A 16,861-nucleotide genomic window follows, 5' to 3' on the forward strand; every position below is an offset into this window, starting at 1 on the left:
AATTATGCAATAATTATGAAAACTGCATAATTCAAAACGAAATTTGCACTAAATATAATCCATCAAAATTCACATTTCAATGATCAAAACACTGAATAAGCAAGGATTTAACAAAAATAGTGAAATTTAGTGAAAGTTCTAATATGGTAAATCAAATCTGCAACATTTTCCAAAATAAATACTTTCCACACCGTTTATCAAAGGAGGCTATCTCGCATTTAAATCCACAAATAGAAAAAATACTGCTTTGGATTTTACAGGTGAACTGTGTAGCAATTGAACGCTGGTAAATATTTGCACTTCCAGATATTATTGCCACCGCCTATTTGATTCTGTATTTCCTTTTTGTTACACTGAACAAATATTGAAAACATTTATTTTTGTTTCCATTCCATGTATGAAAAGATTTGAGATCAAATGTTGTAAATTTTTAGTTTATCAAGTAAAGTATCAGTGCTATATTTTTTTAGCGTAATTTACTACTCAAAACAGTTTTTATCCAATAAAAATAATGCATTTTCAAATATTTTTGTGGTAACTTTGCATTAAGTAAATAGATGGCAATGCATGTCAGATGTTTGGTCTTGTTAAACTAAAATTGATCTGGGTTTATTGGCACGAGTTTGATCCCCACTACAAGGTGTGTATTAAAAAAAAATTCTTTGGCAGTGTATAAAATTATATTTAAAACAAGAGATGTGTTCTTCAAAAACACAATGCCCTCTACTGCACCACTTTGATTTATTTTAATTTTTTTATCATTTGGCAGGTACAGATAATTATCTCCCTTTAAAGCTTATTACTTCCCTTGGATTTGTTTTAAAACTTTGACCTTGAAGGATGACATTGACCTTGGCCTTTTGCCACTCAAAATGCGCAGCTCCATGAGATACACATGCATGCCAAATAAAAGTTGCTATTTTCAATATTGCAGAAGTTATGGCCAATGTTAAAAGTTTTTGGACGGACGGACAGACACTGCAAATGCTATATGCCACCCTACCGGGGGCATAAAAAATTACACGAATTTATGATTGTAAGCAGATAAATATATACAAAAAAAATCATACATGAATTGTTACAATATATTTAAGGGAGGGACTTTCAAATAACACCCATTACCCAAACATTATTATATGAAAATATGAACAAGCTTCAAATATAATTTCAAAGCAAAACAACAAAATACCCCTACATTCAACAGACCAGTTTCTGTGACTCAACACATTTTAAATTCTAAGTTTATAAATATGGATTATTTTGTCAATCTGTCACAAATTGAATGTCAATTCCTCATTCTGTTTTAATCAATATCGGTCAAATCATGATAAAGCAATTAAATAACAAAACGCCTCTTTCAAAAGTTATATTATCAATTCATAAAAAAGTCGAACAAACAATTGCTGATCCCTGCTGATCTTTTAGTGATTATGATGACACAAAATTATTTCAAGACACCACAACTGATAGTCATCTTAAATATTTAATAAAGAAGACACCTATAAAATTTGGCACCCTAGGTCAATTAATTGTTCAATTATGAATGAGTTTTGCTGGAGACACGTACATATGTAGCCCCAAGCAAAAATATGCATATTGATTTAAAATAAGCCGTTATAATTAATTTCATTACCTTGTGATCGAATTATATGGCTTCAAAAAATATATTTGCCCTCATGGCATGAATATTTAACTATACTTTATAACTTTTTAATAATGTTTGAAGGATATTTTCAATTTTTTTATTATGAATCATGCAAATATTGTTTCCAGCTTAAAGACCTTTCTTTCCAATCCCCTTCAATGAAAGTTACAAATTCTTCCAAGCAAATAAAGAGAGCTTTTTAAGTCCATAAAATTGCTGTCCAATACTTAGTTGCATCTCATGATGTTTTGGCTTCATGCAGACATTGAGCAGATCAATGGTACACTGGTAATACTGGCCCCAGGAGTTGCAGGTTTGATACCCAGCTCAACACTGATCTACTGACTCTTTTTCTCCAAACTATTTCCAATAGCTTAACACACTGTGAAAAAAACACACACTAGGACTTTGCGTGTGGGTCATCTGACCAGCATCATGCAAAAATGGGTCTTATGCCATATGAGCTAAGAGTAGCTGCAGACCAGCCTGCACATCGGCCCAGACTGGTCCGGAGCTACACTGTCTGATAAGGAGAACACAAGACATTGAGTGACTTCACAGCCTACAGGGTAGCTCCGGACCTGACTGCATGTGGCATAAGACCCATTTTTGCATGAAACTGCTCAAAATTATCTTATGTAACCTAACTGACTATTTTTCTTGAGGCCATTTTTATAATGCCATTATAATGGAAGCATCATGGTGCATAGGATCAAAATGTACTACACAAAAAATTGTCAACTGAGTAAGAAGTAAAAAAATTGAATTACAAAGAATTGATTCTTAAAGTGCTCAAGGATCATGACTCAGGAATTAAATCTGATTGTACAAGAAATTTTATCCCATTCATTATTCCATGCAGTTGATATTTGATCGTTATCACCCAATGACATACATTTTGGCCTATTCTTTAATAATTCAGGAAACTGATATTTACATCTGGCGTGTGTCCCAGTCAACGTAAATAAGTAATCATTATCTATTACAATCATATTCATTCCTTCACATTAATAAAAAGCTAGTTTTGCTGACATAAACTACTGTCTGTAAACAGGGATCAATCAACTGGGCGATTTGGGCGATTATATCGCCGTGGCTTCCATTTAATCGCCCGGATCAAAAGCACTGGCGATATCACTTCGCCCTAAAATCTGGCAATTACCATATCCGCAGCGCTATCTAAGTGGCTTCTGTTTATTACGGAATACACGCCAAAGTCAATCAACTGACTGAATCGACGAAACTCCGCCCCCTGGCGTAGTAAATTATCTATTGAAAATTGATAAGCAACCATTCACAGCGCTCGTCATTCGGGTATTTGGCAGGAATCTCTTGACCAAGCAGAGTGAAATCACTGAAGCGTGTAAGTGTTACAAACGGTGTTTTTACTGCTATTGTCAAGTTTCATGGGGATTATTATCGGATGAACAGCGCCTTTATGATAGTGAGCAATAAATAAAGAAACACTGTGACTAACTCTCAGCACGATAAAAAATTATAACGATTAATAGGGCCGCTATTTCTTTACCATTTAATCAATAGTGACTGTCAATACCACGGGCCTGGCAAAAGCATTTAACAAAAACAATTTCTCCACAAAAACACATGAAATCTTGTTTCAACAGGAATTTGTGAGCATATCTGTTTAATAGTTTCATTATTATAATATTTTGGGAAAGGTAAAGTTTGATTAAGAAACCAACAATTTCGGAAATAAAAAGTATACCATTCACTCGTTGTACTATATTTCGGATATGTTAAAAATTCTGACATTTAAAGATAGGGACATTTATGTGTTGGTTTGTTGTTGATAGTTTGTAAAACTATGTTTTATGATACATGTATTTCAGGCAACTAGAATGGATGGTGGCAATTATCTGGGCCTTTCTGTCAAGAAATTTGCGTGAAAAACATTCATTTATTTGTGCCTAGAAATCATCGACCACTTACAGAAAACGTTTTAACAACAGAAGCTGTCAAAGCTGATGTATATCATGTCCAAATGACCAAATATAACTGTTTAACAATATGAAGTGAGATGCTTTATTTTCTGATGTTTTCTTTTTCCCTTTCAAATGATGTAAATTGGTGTGATTCTATGTTTAAAATTAAATAGTTAATTTTGAAACATTTATGCAGCATACAGTTACATTGATGTTATCATTATTATATTATTTTGGTCATCTGTGTTGTTTATCAAGATGAAAAAAGTTATTTATATACAAATAAAGCTTATTAAGACTTATGAAGGTATGACTTATGAAGGTACTTATAGTTTTTTATGTATTACCATATTTTTTCAAGTGATAATACAGTCAATGACTTTAATGTAATGTAGTAAGGTTTCTTTTAATAATTGTCCTAAATGATTGTTCATATTAATAAGGTTGGAATAACAGACAGTTTTCACACTGCAAAAAAGTGGCAACAACTTTTTTTGGGCCAGTGAAACCCCTGGGTCATGGTTCGCAATGGTCCATTGGTGATCGCAAAAGATCCACTTCTCCCTAAACCTGCCTCACTTCTCCCTCTCCAGAGCTGAGGGAGAAGTGACTTCTCCCAAAAATTGGAGTCTAGCTTGATCCCTGGTAACCCTTAGAGAGTAATTCAAATGGATCAAACTGAAATTATGTGGTTTTCATTGGGTACAGACAAAAGCTACAGAATTGATTATGATGTCGTAAAGAGCTGAAAGTGCTAGGTGACTTGCTCAATTATGTTGTTTTATGATTTATGTATAACGCACCTTTCATCCTCAATGTACTAGAAGGATTTGAACCAGTAACATGAGTATCAATAACATTTCTAAATAAATCAATGATTTAACTTTAACCCTTTCCCACTTAGAAGCAAAGTGTAAATGGCTATGTGCAAACAGTATAAAACCAGAAAAGCCTGTGAGTAACTCGCAGTCTGTTCAGGTTTTATACTGTCTGCTGCTCATCAGTATCTAAGGGTTGGAAATGAAGCCTTTAAAACTTTAATCACAGGCTGTTTTGGTTTTATGGTGTTTGCACATAGCCATTTTCACTTTGTTTTTTAAGTGGAAAGGGTTAAAGATACCTGGCAATACAACATTATACTGGAAGAATCACGATGCACTTGATAAAAAAGTACTACGCAGATACATGCACTAAAACATTTTCAACTGCATAACTAATGTCGAAATTTTATATGAATTTGTTTTTATAATTGCTAAACTATCATGACTGAGGAACTACCGGTACATCTGATTGTATAAGAAATTTCATCCCATTCAATATTCTATATATTTGATAGGCAATCCTTATCACCCACTGACAGACATTTTGGCCTATTCTTTAATAATTCAGGACACGGACTTCCACATCTGGCTTGTTTCCCAGTCATTTAGTAATCATTATCTATTACAATTGTACTCCCTGTGCTCACATCAATAAAAAGCTATTTTTGCAAACATAACCTACTGCCTACACTTAGAGAGTAATTCAAATGGATTAAACTGTAATTATGTAGTTTTCATTCCGTGCAAACAAAAGCTACAGAATTGATCATAATGTACAAATTAAGCTGAAAGTGCCAGGTGACTTGCTCAGTTATGTTGTTTTATGATTTATGTATGACAAACTATTCATCGTGAATGTACCACATTGATTTAAAACCAGTAACAAGGGTATCGATAACATTTCTAAACACAATCAATAGTAAAACTTAACTCTTTCAGTGCTCGAACCGAATTTTGAAGGCCTTTGCAAACAGTTTGGATCCAGATGAGACACCACAGAACGTGGTGTCTCATCAGGATCCAAACTGTTTGCTATTCTGATAGTATTCTTTGAAAAAAATGCTAATTTTAGAAATTCAGCAGACGACATTTTAGCAGACAACAAATTTCCCAGCATGCAAAGGGTTAAAAAACAACTGATTAGGAGGGAACCATGGGAGAAATGACTGCCTGAAGCATGATAATTGTGAAGCGTAACCAACATCAGAAACAGCAGCAGTAGCAGAGCATCAGCATTATTATCAACAGGATCATTGTTAAAATTATCATTCTTATTGTTAAACCCTTTCCCACTCAAAAGCAAAGTGAACATGGCTTTGTGCAAACGCATAAAACCAGAACAACCTGCGAGTAACTCGTAGTCAGTTCAGGTTTTATGCTGTTTGCTGCTAATCAGTATCTAAGGGTTGGAAATAAACCTTTAAAACTTGAATCTAATAAGAAAGGTCTTAAATTAAATATAACTTTTTCAGGGACTACAAATGCGTCAAAATATGTATCTAAGTGGTAAAGAGTTCATATGCATGTGAGAAATTTAGCAAAACTAAACCTAACAGCAGCTAAACACTAACATTTGTTGACAAAATACATCAGGCAGGATGTGATTTTATAAGATCCCATATTGGCTTCAGTATCTAAAGCAAACATGACTCAAATGCTTACAATTGTCCATTACCTTTTCCAACGCCCTGTTAAACAGATACTGATGTTTACAACCCTATTGACTCTGGACATTCAAATGTTTTTATCGTTCTATGAGTTTGATTTCCGATTGTGGGAGTGAAAGCGTTTAAACACTTAAAGAAATGAGGGAATTTCTGATTTGGCGACATATTTTCAAGAAACCTGGCCATACATATAACATTTATGAAACTTAAAGTTATAGTTTTAAACAATATCTATTGGGTGGTGCGGTGGTGGAGTGGTAACACTCTGGTATACCATTCCAGAGGTCCCCGGTTCAATTCCCAGCCGGGGCACTGGAAATTTCAGAAATGCTTCAAGTGTTTCCCACCCAAATAGAGATGTACTGGTATGAAACCCAGGTAATTCTCGCGTGTATGGATGCTATACACTGTGCACGTAAAAGATCCAAGGTATCTATTCGCAAAGAGCTAGGGTATCGCAGATTCCTTGTATCCCAATACTGTCTCTTCTGCTTGCTGTCTCTTCAGCAAAACCAAAGGACCCCATTGGAAATAAGTGCTTGCACTTTCATGGGTTATCCTTGACCGCAAGGTCAAAAATAATAATAATACTATGGATGACAAAGGCGCCTTTCACACAAATTTATATAATTAATTTGAAGACATTTTTATATATCATATGTCCTATAAGTATACTGCATCCAATTCAGGTTCACAACAGGGTAACAGAGCTCCAGATAAGGGCCGTACAGCCGTAAATACGCCTTTTTCATGAAGATTTACGCATTTATTTTTATAAACTGGACGTACAATTACGACAATAATATCCATTTCACGCATTTACGAAAAAAAATCTGGCCGTACCGATACGTCTGCGTCAGCGCGGCATGATTTGTTGGTCTCTAACCTAACGGCGCTTTTCGTTAATTTAAATTACCGAAAAGTTGTAGACTGGGTTCATATATTATTGTCTATTCTGTCGCGTGATTTCCTATTACTTGTTTATCCGTCAAAAACGATATGTCTGCGCGCAATTGAATGCCGGCTTAACCAAAAGCGGCTCAAAACAACACTTTGTTGTCATATAATGACTACATACGGTGTCTTCTAACCATCCTGACATTAAATCTGTAAACCCAGAAAAAGGCATTGTCGCCCCGATATTAAACGATTTGATTGTCTCGGTGGCGTAAAACGTTAGAAAACACGATGGGAAACGGATGAGACAGTGAAATAAGTGTTCATTTACTTAGCTTACTAGTTGGCTTGTGTTTTCTTGTCAAGAAAAATGAAGAAATAGTATTAGTCATGAGTTTTAATATGTAGTTGTATTAGCATCATAATTCAGAATGGAAAACCTAATACAGTAACTGTTTAAGAAGCTACATATATTTATTATAATTGCTGCAAATGTTTCTGTAAAGTCAGTTATACACCCTTCAATATCCAAGAACATGGGTAGTACAGTACTACCTGTATTTTTGGATATGGTAGTACAGGTATTAATTGATTTTAAGCGTTACTCCTTTTCTTTCTGTCTGTGGCAGTACCGTTACTAATTTCACAAATCCTTATCTGGAGCTCTGGGGTAAGCAACAGTAAACATATAAAATATCAACATGAATGAATTTTGAGCCATGATTGATTGCATATAAAAATAGCAGGAGTTGGCATCAATTTCTAGTGGCAAGCTGAGCAGCAGTCAAAATGCTTTTCTGCTAGACCATATTCAATGGCCATCTAGTGAATAACTTTTTTAACCCTTTCCTTTTCAGAAGCAATGTGAAAATGGCTATGTGCAAACGGCATTATACCAGAACAGCCTGCGAGTAACTCGCAGTCTGTTCAGGTTTTATGCTGTTTGCTGCTCATCAGTATCTAAGGGTTGGAGATGAAGCCTTTAAACTTGAATCTAGTAAGAGAGGTCTTAAGTTATATTAAACTTTCTAAGGGACAACAAATGCATAAAAATACGTATCTAAGTGGTAAAGGGTTAACCCTTTAAGCGCTGGAACCGAATTTTAAAGGCCTTTGCAAACAGTTTGGATCCAGATGAGACGCCACAGAACGTGGCATCTCATCAGGATCCAAACTGTTTGCTATTCTGATAGTATTCTTTGAAAAAAATAGAAGAAAATGCTAATTTTAGAACTTCTGCAGACGACATTTTAGCAGACGACAAATTTCCCAGCATGCAAAGTGTTAATTTCAATTCATGACACGTATCATCCACTATCACATATCAGTGTCAGACATTCCCTGTGCATATGCAGGTCACCAAGCCTGTACCCATAAAGTTACGTATTACATAATGTCAGTTTTAACTCCTACTGTTAGGTAAGCCTTGAACCTTGTCAGCTCAAGTGTTTTAAATTTGTCTCAACTTTGCTGAATGACCCAAACGTCCCACTTAAGGACATTTTAATTTGAAAGTGCTGTTAGTGTACCAAGGCAGGGCGTGCTATATCACTATATCATGGCTACTGCTGATCCAAGTGGTTTTCTCCATTAGACACTGATTAGAGGGGATTAAATGGGAGACATCTTGTTATCTGTGATACCTTTTAAAATTCCACATATCAAGTTGCATTACAGTATAAGACCTGTGTGACAATCCTTAAAAATGTTTGTGTTTTTTAGAGGTTTTTTTGTCGTTTTCAACAGTATCTCAATCATATATCGCCAGTCATTTAACTTGACTTATACATTTAATGGGTGACCTGGTGAACTAGTGCTGAGTGCAAATACTCAGGTAAGTAACTAAACCCTTTGCCACTTAGATACGTATTTTGACGCATTTTCAGTCACTTAAAAAGGTAAATTTAATGAAAGACCTTTCTTACTAAATTCAAGTGTTAAAGGCTTCATTTCCATTTCTTAGATACTGATGAGCAGCAAACAGTATAAAACCTGAACAGACTGCGAGTTACTCGCAGGCTGTTCTGGTTTTATGCTGGTTGCAAAAGCCATTTTCACTTCACTTCTGAGTGAGAAAGCCAGGGTTAAAACTGCTCTACTTGAACAAGTCATTTTGAAGAATTATAACTGACATTATGATGGTACATCAGTAGTTTTGATGGGACAAGAAAATCTAGTCCAGGGTTTTGGGGTAACAATGGATGAAAGACGTTCACATGTCTATCAACATAACTGCCCCATTCATTACCTTTCTCTTATACAAATGCTAGATAAATGCTATCAATTAATTGAAGATACCATAGATGGTTTAAAGTCACTGTATTTCCAATATCTTAAGGCCTTATAATAGTCACTAAGCTCCTTGGGAAAATCCTCAAGTTCTACTTTTAATCATTTTTTTTTCAAAAAAAAAATGTTTTCTGCTTACAAATGCATAAGATGTTAATGATTTTAGTAACATGCATATCCAACATACTCTGTCAGTGAAATAAACAAATAAGGTTTGAAGCAAAACAATAATTTTTAATATAAGTTCAATGTATGTTTATTAAATAGAAAAAAATTGAATTGAAAACTTACTTGCAATAGGAAATAATTGATTATTATTAATTATGCAGAGTTATTAGTTCTGCAAAATGCAGCATGTTTTTATCCTAACCAGCTATAACGTCACACAAGGTTGCGTGGTCTCATTAGCAGATAGAGTATAGCACCTGACCCCAGGGTAGCTCCTATCCCCAGAGTAGTACCTGCCCCAGAGTAGCACCTGTTCCCGAGTAGCACCTGACCCCAGGGTAGCACCTGACCCCAGGGTAGCACCTGACCCCAGGGTAGCACCTGACCCCAAGGTAGCACCTGACCTCAGGGTAGCTCCTGACCCCAGGGTAGCACCTGATCCCAGGTTAGCTCCTGACCCCAGGGTAGCACCTGACCTCAGGGTAGCTCCTGACCCCAGGGTAGCACCTGATCCCAGGGTAGCACCTGACCCCAGGGTAGCACCTGACCTCAGGGTAGCTCCTGATCCCAGGGTAGCTCCTGATCCCAGGGTAGCACCTGATCCCAGGGTAGCACCTGATCCCAGGGTAGCACCTGACCCCAGGGTAGCACCTGACCTCAGGGTAGCTCCTGGTCCCAGGGTAGCACCTGACCACAGGGTAGCTCCTGACCCCAGGGTAGCTCCTGACCCCAGGGTAGCTCCTGACCCCAGGGTAGCACCTGATCCCAGGGTAGCACCTGACCCCAGGGTAGCACCTGACCTCAGGGTAGCTCCTGATCCCAGGGTAGCACCTGATCCCAGGGTAGCTCCTGACCCCAGGGTAGCTCCTGACCCCAGGGTAGCACCTGACCTCAGGGTAGCTCCTGACCCCAGGGTAGCACCTGACCCCAGGGTAGCACCTGACCCCAGGGTAGCACCTGACCTCAGGGTAGCTCCTGACCCCAGGGTAGCTCCTGACCCCAGGGTAGCTTCTGACCCCAGGGTAGCACCTGACCCCAGGGTAGCTCCTGACCCCAGGGTAGCTCCTGACCCCAGGGTAGCTCCTGACCCCAGGGTAGCTACTGACCTCAGGGTAGCTTCTGACCCCAGGGTAGCTCCTGACCCCAGGGTAGCACCTGACCCCAGGGTAGGTCCTGACCCCAGGGTAGCACCTGATCCCAGAGTAGCACCTGACCACATGGTAGCTTCTGACCCCAGGGTAGCTCCTGACCCCAGGGTAGCTACTGACCACAGGGTAGCACCTGACCCCAGGGTAGCTCCTGACCCCAGGGTAGCACCTGACCTCAGGGTAGCACCTGACCCGATGGTAGCTCCTCACCACAGGGTAGCTCCTGACCCCAGGGTAGCTCCTGACCCCAGGGTAGCTACTGACCATACTTCACAGATGGGAAGGTCAGGCTGGAGCTATGCTGGCTGCATTTGGCATAAGACCAATTTTTGCAGGGTCTAATATGTACAGTTGTATCTTAAGGGGTAAATTTGGTTTAAATTTGAATGTTTTAAATATGAGCAGCTTGATGTGCGGTAAACAGATGGCATGTCCTTTCAAATTAATTTTAGGTGTCATTCATACATATTACTGATAACAGTATTGAGCCTGTTAAAATAATGTTGACTAAACACATCTAGCAATACAGTTCTGCTCTTGTCATAAGTTATGAACTGAATCAAAACCAGTTTTGTTGTAGAGAAATTCCTTTTAGTCCATGAGAGAAGAGTATCAAATTGATAAACGAGGAATGATACATCATATCAAGGTAATTAGCAAAAATAAATCTTCTTTAATAAAGCTTCTCAAATACAGAAATGCCAATAAACTGTACTCTATGATTAAAATTTCAAGTATATGTAAATACTGTCTAGCCAATTTCAAAGTTATATCTTCTTATCTAAGAATTTTGAAGAATTTATAGCTTCTGGATTTTACACCAATGTAAGCCATACATAGTTGTTTAATGACGCTGAATTCTTTGATCAAAGTACACAATCTTTGAAAGCAAATATTATGCTCTAATCCTCATGCATAAAATGCAATGCTCCTTAAATATGCAAGAGAACAATCCATATATAACTATTTTGTGAGCTAAGTGTGAAACTATTGTATATGATATGAAAATGATCGCCAGATACAACAGTTTGATCCTAAGCACTTAACCCTTTACCACTTAAATACATATTTTGCAGCATTTGTAGTCCTTTAGGAAGTTCTATTAAATTGTAGACCTTTCTTACTAGATTCAAGTTTTTAAGGCTTCATTTCCAAACGTTAGGTGCAGATGAGAAGCAAACAGCATAAAACCTGAACATACTGCGAGTTACTTGTATGTCTTTCTGGTTTTATGCTGTTTGCACATAGGCATTGTCACTTGCCTCTGTATAGGAAGGGTTAAAGTGTGGAAAAGCTGCAAAAAGTTTAATTAAGGTCATAAGTTTGCAATAAAATTGTAGTATGTAAATTTTATATCATGGTCAACAGAGATTGGAAGTGATGGCTTCGTTAATTGTTGTTGCACGACCAGGGCAAATACGGCATTTTGTATGTGTACTAAAATGTCATCCCAGATCAGGGTTTTTTTTTACTAAGAAAGTGACGCCAATATTCGGCGTCTTCCCCTACCAGAATTTTACCCCTAAAAATACCATTTCCCCTCCAAAAATATAATTTTTCACCAAAATATAATATTTTACCCTCAAAGAAATGTTTTTTTTTCTTTTGGGAAGTCGACACTTATCCAATTTGTACCATGTACAACGATCTCTCTCTCTCTCCCGACGAACACTCAAATCTGGGAATCCCAGTGATTCTATATATAGCTCTTAAATTACGTCATGAAAACCGGGCAACTAATCGTATTAATCATGTGACTATTTTACTGGATTCCGGTCTTGCGCGAGAAGGGTGTTTTGTCAATTAATAACCGGAAACCAGTCGAATTTTCATCTGGGTTATGTGAAAGCCAAGATATAAACGTTAAAACAGAAAAAGTCTCACTTGGCGTTTATACACGAACAAAATAAAACGTTTGGACTCGGAAAATATTAATTGCGTTGACGCAATTTTTAAGAATGAATCATCAAAAACTGTTGAAACCCAGCAGGATTCAGAGGTACATGTAATCAACATCGATTAATACTGTCGGATTATTGTGAAAGTGAAAGTAGACAATCGGCAGCTGCCGCACCTTTCCCTTCCAATACTGTAGCAGATCTAAATCGTCAACCCATTCATCATGAAATGGAAATCACAATATTGACATCGTTCCCTGGCCCCAGTTGAAAACATTTCCCATTATTAGATCTACCCCTGCAACTTTATTTAGGACTTTGACTTTACTATCATACTTGTTCTTGTGTTTAAGAACAAAAAGGTCAGAGACATGCCTCTTTTTCTAAAAAAAAACCTGAAGTCTATAGGTGAGTTATAGACATTGAAATGAACAGGGTTTTTTTCCCCAAATATGTCTCTTTCGCGCTCGATTTTCCCCTTTTACCCAGCGTCTTCCCCTTTTTCTAAAAATAACCCCTGCAGATTAACCTGTGCTGTCTGTCAAGGCTATTCAAAGACGCCACTTTCTGCCTTAACTAGATTTTTGGTTAATAAAGACGTCCATTAATCAAACAACTTCATTAAATCCATAATTGTCTTACATGATTAGCCTGTGCAGACTGCACAGGCTAATCTCCAACAACACTTTTCACACATGCATTAAGCCCTGTTTACTCAGAGTGAGGAGCTTTGGTTTTTGGAGATCATTTCATGTTTACAAGGTATTGCATGTTTCCATTGCATTATACGACATACAAAACAGAGTTGTCAGTTTTAAATGCAAATTAAATAACCATTTGTGCTGATGTGAACTGGTACATTATTTCCATTAATAACACATCACCACTGTTGGCAAAGGAAATAAACAATGTATGGATTATGTTTGAATACATGGATTACATTAGAAAGTTTGATAACGTTAACAGAAGGAGACACTGTTAAGCCAAGACCAAAATTCTAAGCATATACAACAACTTAAACACAAGAGCCATGATGGCACCTGATTGGACTTGGGCAAGCTAATGTATTATTAATTTACAATTTCTTATTCAACAGCCGGAAAATTATACAACTTTTGCCGTAAACCAACTATGGAGCATTGTTCTTAGGTTTCATAAAAAGAGCTGTCAGAGGACAGCGCGCTCGACTATTCGAGTGCTTGACAGTATAACGTAAGCCATCATGGGGTAATTGTTCAAATTATTCAATAAGGTCAAGGTAATAGTTCAGGTATATTTTCCACAATCTATTGAACATAAAACAAACTAATAAGATTTTATTTCAAGTTTGATAGCAATAGCTTGGGTGGGAAGTTTGGACGGCCCTTCAAAAATAAAAAAATAAAGGAAAAAATAAAAATACAAATAAAATTTTTTTTTGGGGGGGGGGGGGGGCGAGAGGGGGTATAATGTGGGGTGGGGTCATTTATTAGATGATCTTTCAAAAATAAAAAAAAGGAAAAATAAAAAAAATTGGGGGGGGGGGGGAGGGGGGGGGGCAGGGATTCTGGGTTGGGGCATGGGGTATTGTTTGGGTGGAATCCATTGTGGTATTCAGGTAAGTGTTGTTTTGTCAAAGTATTAATAAAACCTGATCATAAATAAAGAAGTTATGGCAATTTAACTAAAATTTACTCTTGACCTTGAGAGTCAAGGTCATTCAAAGGTCAAGGTCAATTTGAACTTGGCAGGTACAGTACCCTCATGATAGTAAGAAAATATTTGAAGTTTGAAAGCAATAGCTTTGATACTTTAGGAGTCAATTGGATCTAAACACAAAATTTAACAAAATATTCAGTTACTAAGACAAAAAAGGGCCATAATTCTTACGAAATGCTTGAAACAGTTGTCTGCTCTTGTTTATAGATTGGGGTCATGTTGGTAAAGAAGTTTGCAAAATACGAAAGCAATATGTCAAGGGACATTGACAATATTTGAGGTGGTACGCAAACTTTAACACAGATTTATCAATAACATGCATATTCTAAATGGAAAAAGGGCCATAATTCTTACAAAATGCTTGATACAGTTGTCTGCTCTTGTTTATAGATTGGGGTTATGTTGGTAAAGAAGTTTGCAAAATATGAAAGCAATATGTCAAGGGACCTTGACATTGAAAATATTTGAGGTGGTACGCAAATTTTAACATAGATTTATCAATAATATGCATATTCTAAGTAAAAAAAAGGGCCATAATTCTTATAAAATGCTTGATACAGTTGTCTGCTCTTGTTTATAGGTTGGGGTTATGTTGGTAAAGAAGTATGCAAAATATTAAAGGAATATGTCAAGGGACATAGGAAATATTTGGGGTAGTACGAAAACTTTAACATTTGCACGCTCACGCCGACGCCAGGGTGAGTAGGATAGCCCCACTATATATATCTCATATTATAATAGTCGAGCTAAAAATTTTACTTTTAATTGTTCACAAGATCAAATCTGTGATTTACAGGCATTGTAGATAGAAAACAGAAAAACATAACCCTGATATTGAACATAAGTCAATCATGAAATATCACTGTTCATTAAAAACCCATATTATGTCCTTTCTGTCGAAAATTGATAGACACCAACTACCAATTACTGATAATTTGCAGAGAACATGTAAATAAGTTAGCTGGAATAAGCAAAATATTGGATTGGTTTTCTAGGCCTTAAATACATATCTAAGTGGTATAGGCATACATGCCATAATTTTTCAGACCAATTCCGGGACATTGAGTTAAATTGTCCGGGACTTTTGCCGATTTTCCGGGACATATATAAAATGTAGCGATATTTATAGACATATGCATTTTTGGTACGTTTTTTTTGTTTCGCATCGTTAATTGCAAAAGTTCGAAAGCCTATCTGAAATACACTTGATCTATTAACGTCAAATTAAACATTACTACTTCCGTTACTAGATACACGCCACGTGTTTTCAGTGTAAGCGTTCTAAACATAGATGGTGACGTCAATGCGTTATTGTTATTAAGACCGGTGTGTAAAGCGTAGTTGTTGATACGCCTTTATTCATTTATAACATTTATATAATAAAAAATACAACAATACAGTACCGTTAGATCGTCAACTCAAATAGATTCACAATACATACAACCTATCACAATAAAACAAATAGATCTACAACAAAACAGTACCGGTAGATCGTCAACTTAAAATCCGGACAGTCACACATTAGTGGTTAAACGTGCGAACATAAACTGCTTTTAATTTTTTACTCAGCGTTGTTGGACTTCAGATATGTGAACAACTATCCTTTGCCCTTACGCAGCGGGAAATAATGACGTAGTAGATTAAAGTCAATTAACATCCACATTAAACAATGCCGCCTTTTCGGTTTGACCGCTAACGTGAGACAATCGATATGATAACAGGACCCCTGTTAATTGATCGATTTTGACACGTAGCGTAGTCTGCCTATACGGGTAGGAATTGTCATGGAGACGCTGCAGATATACACAGATTCGAGGTGCAGTTAAGCCTAAGATAAGGTACATGTATATATGGATTTTGTAAATTCCGGGACATTTGACATATTTCCGGGACAGCGGGACAAGTTCTTCATTTCAGGGACTGTCCCGGACAATCCGGGACGTATGGCATGTATGGGTATAGGGTTAAATACATATCTAAGTGGTAAAGGGTTAAATATGTCTAGCTGTCACGCTCACTCCCCTAGAAAAGAAAATATCCACGGCCTGTATACTCCAACCAATTCTTAGAATGAAGAATAGACTCAGACACAACAAGAAACCGTCGGAGACAGGTGATGATCCCCAAAGTTTTTTTATGTCATAATATTGCACTATATATTCAGATAAAAGGAAACGTCTTGAGGGGCATAACTTTGGAAAAAATAATACGATGGATGGTTTAGCAACTTCAAAATTTAATGGGCCATAACTCTCTAAATAAATCATCTAACAAGAACCCACAAATAACATGCGCATCTCCTTAAGGTAGTTAAGCTTCCCAGAAAGCTTCATTAAATTCCAGTCAGTAGTTGGGGAGAAATAGCCCGGACAAGAATTGCACTATATGTACAGTTTATAGAAAATTTCAAAGGGTCATAACTCTGTGAAAAATCATCCGACCAGAACCGGCTGATAATATGCACATCTCCTCTTGGTAGTGAAGCTTCCCATAAAGTTTAATTGAATTCCGGTCATTAATTGCTGAGAAATAGCTCGGACAAAAATTGTGCACGGACGGACGCATGGACAGACAAAGCGGCGACTATATGCTCCCCCCAAAATTTTGGGGGAGCATAATAAACCATATCTTAGCGATTGTATAAATACAGACCATAAATGCTGCCTATTTTATTCATTGTTAAAAAT

At 37.0% G+C, this 16,861-nt stretch overlaps 1 protein-coding gene across 17 annotated transcripts in view; it reads right to left on the minus strand.

Moving 5' to 3' along the window:
- The window catches only part of LOC127881390 (trichohyalin-like), a 150,458-nt gene that overhangs the window by 89,525 nt on the left and 44,072 nt on the right, over positions 1-16,861 (minus strand). Inside the window, exon 1 of one of the 17 annotated variants that reach the window (XM_052429193.1) lies at positions 192-211. The exons of 15 other annotated variants lie outside the window; for them this stretch is intronic. The gene's annotated coding sequence lies outside the window, so the exon portion shown is untranslated. Of the gene's footprint in view, positions 1-191; positions 212-16,861 lie in introns of those variants that run through there. One more of the 17 variants, XM_052429192.1, reaches the window with a different exon arrangement.

This window comes from Dreissena polymorpha, chromosome 5 (assembly GCF_020536995.1).
Source record: "Dreissena polymorpha isolate Duluth1 chromosome 5, UMN_Dpol_1.0, whole genome shotgun sequence".
Lineage (NCBI taxonomy): Eukaryota > Metazoa > Mollusca > Bivalvia > Myida > Dreissenidae > Dreissena > Dreissena polymorpha.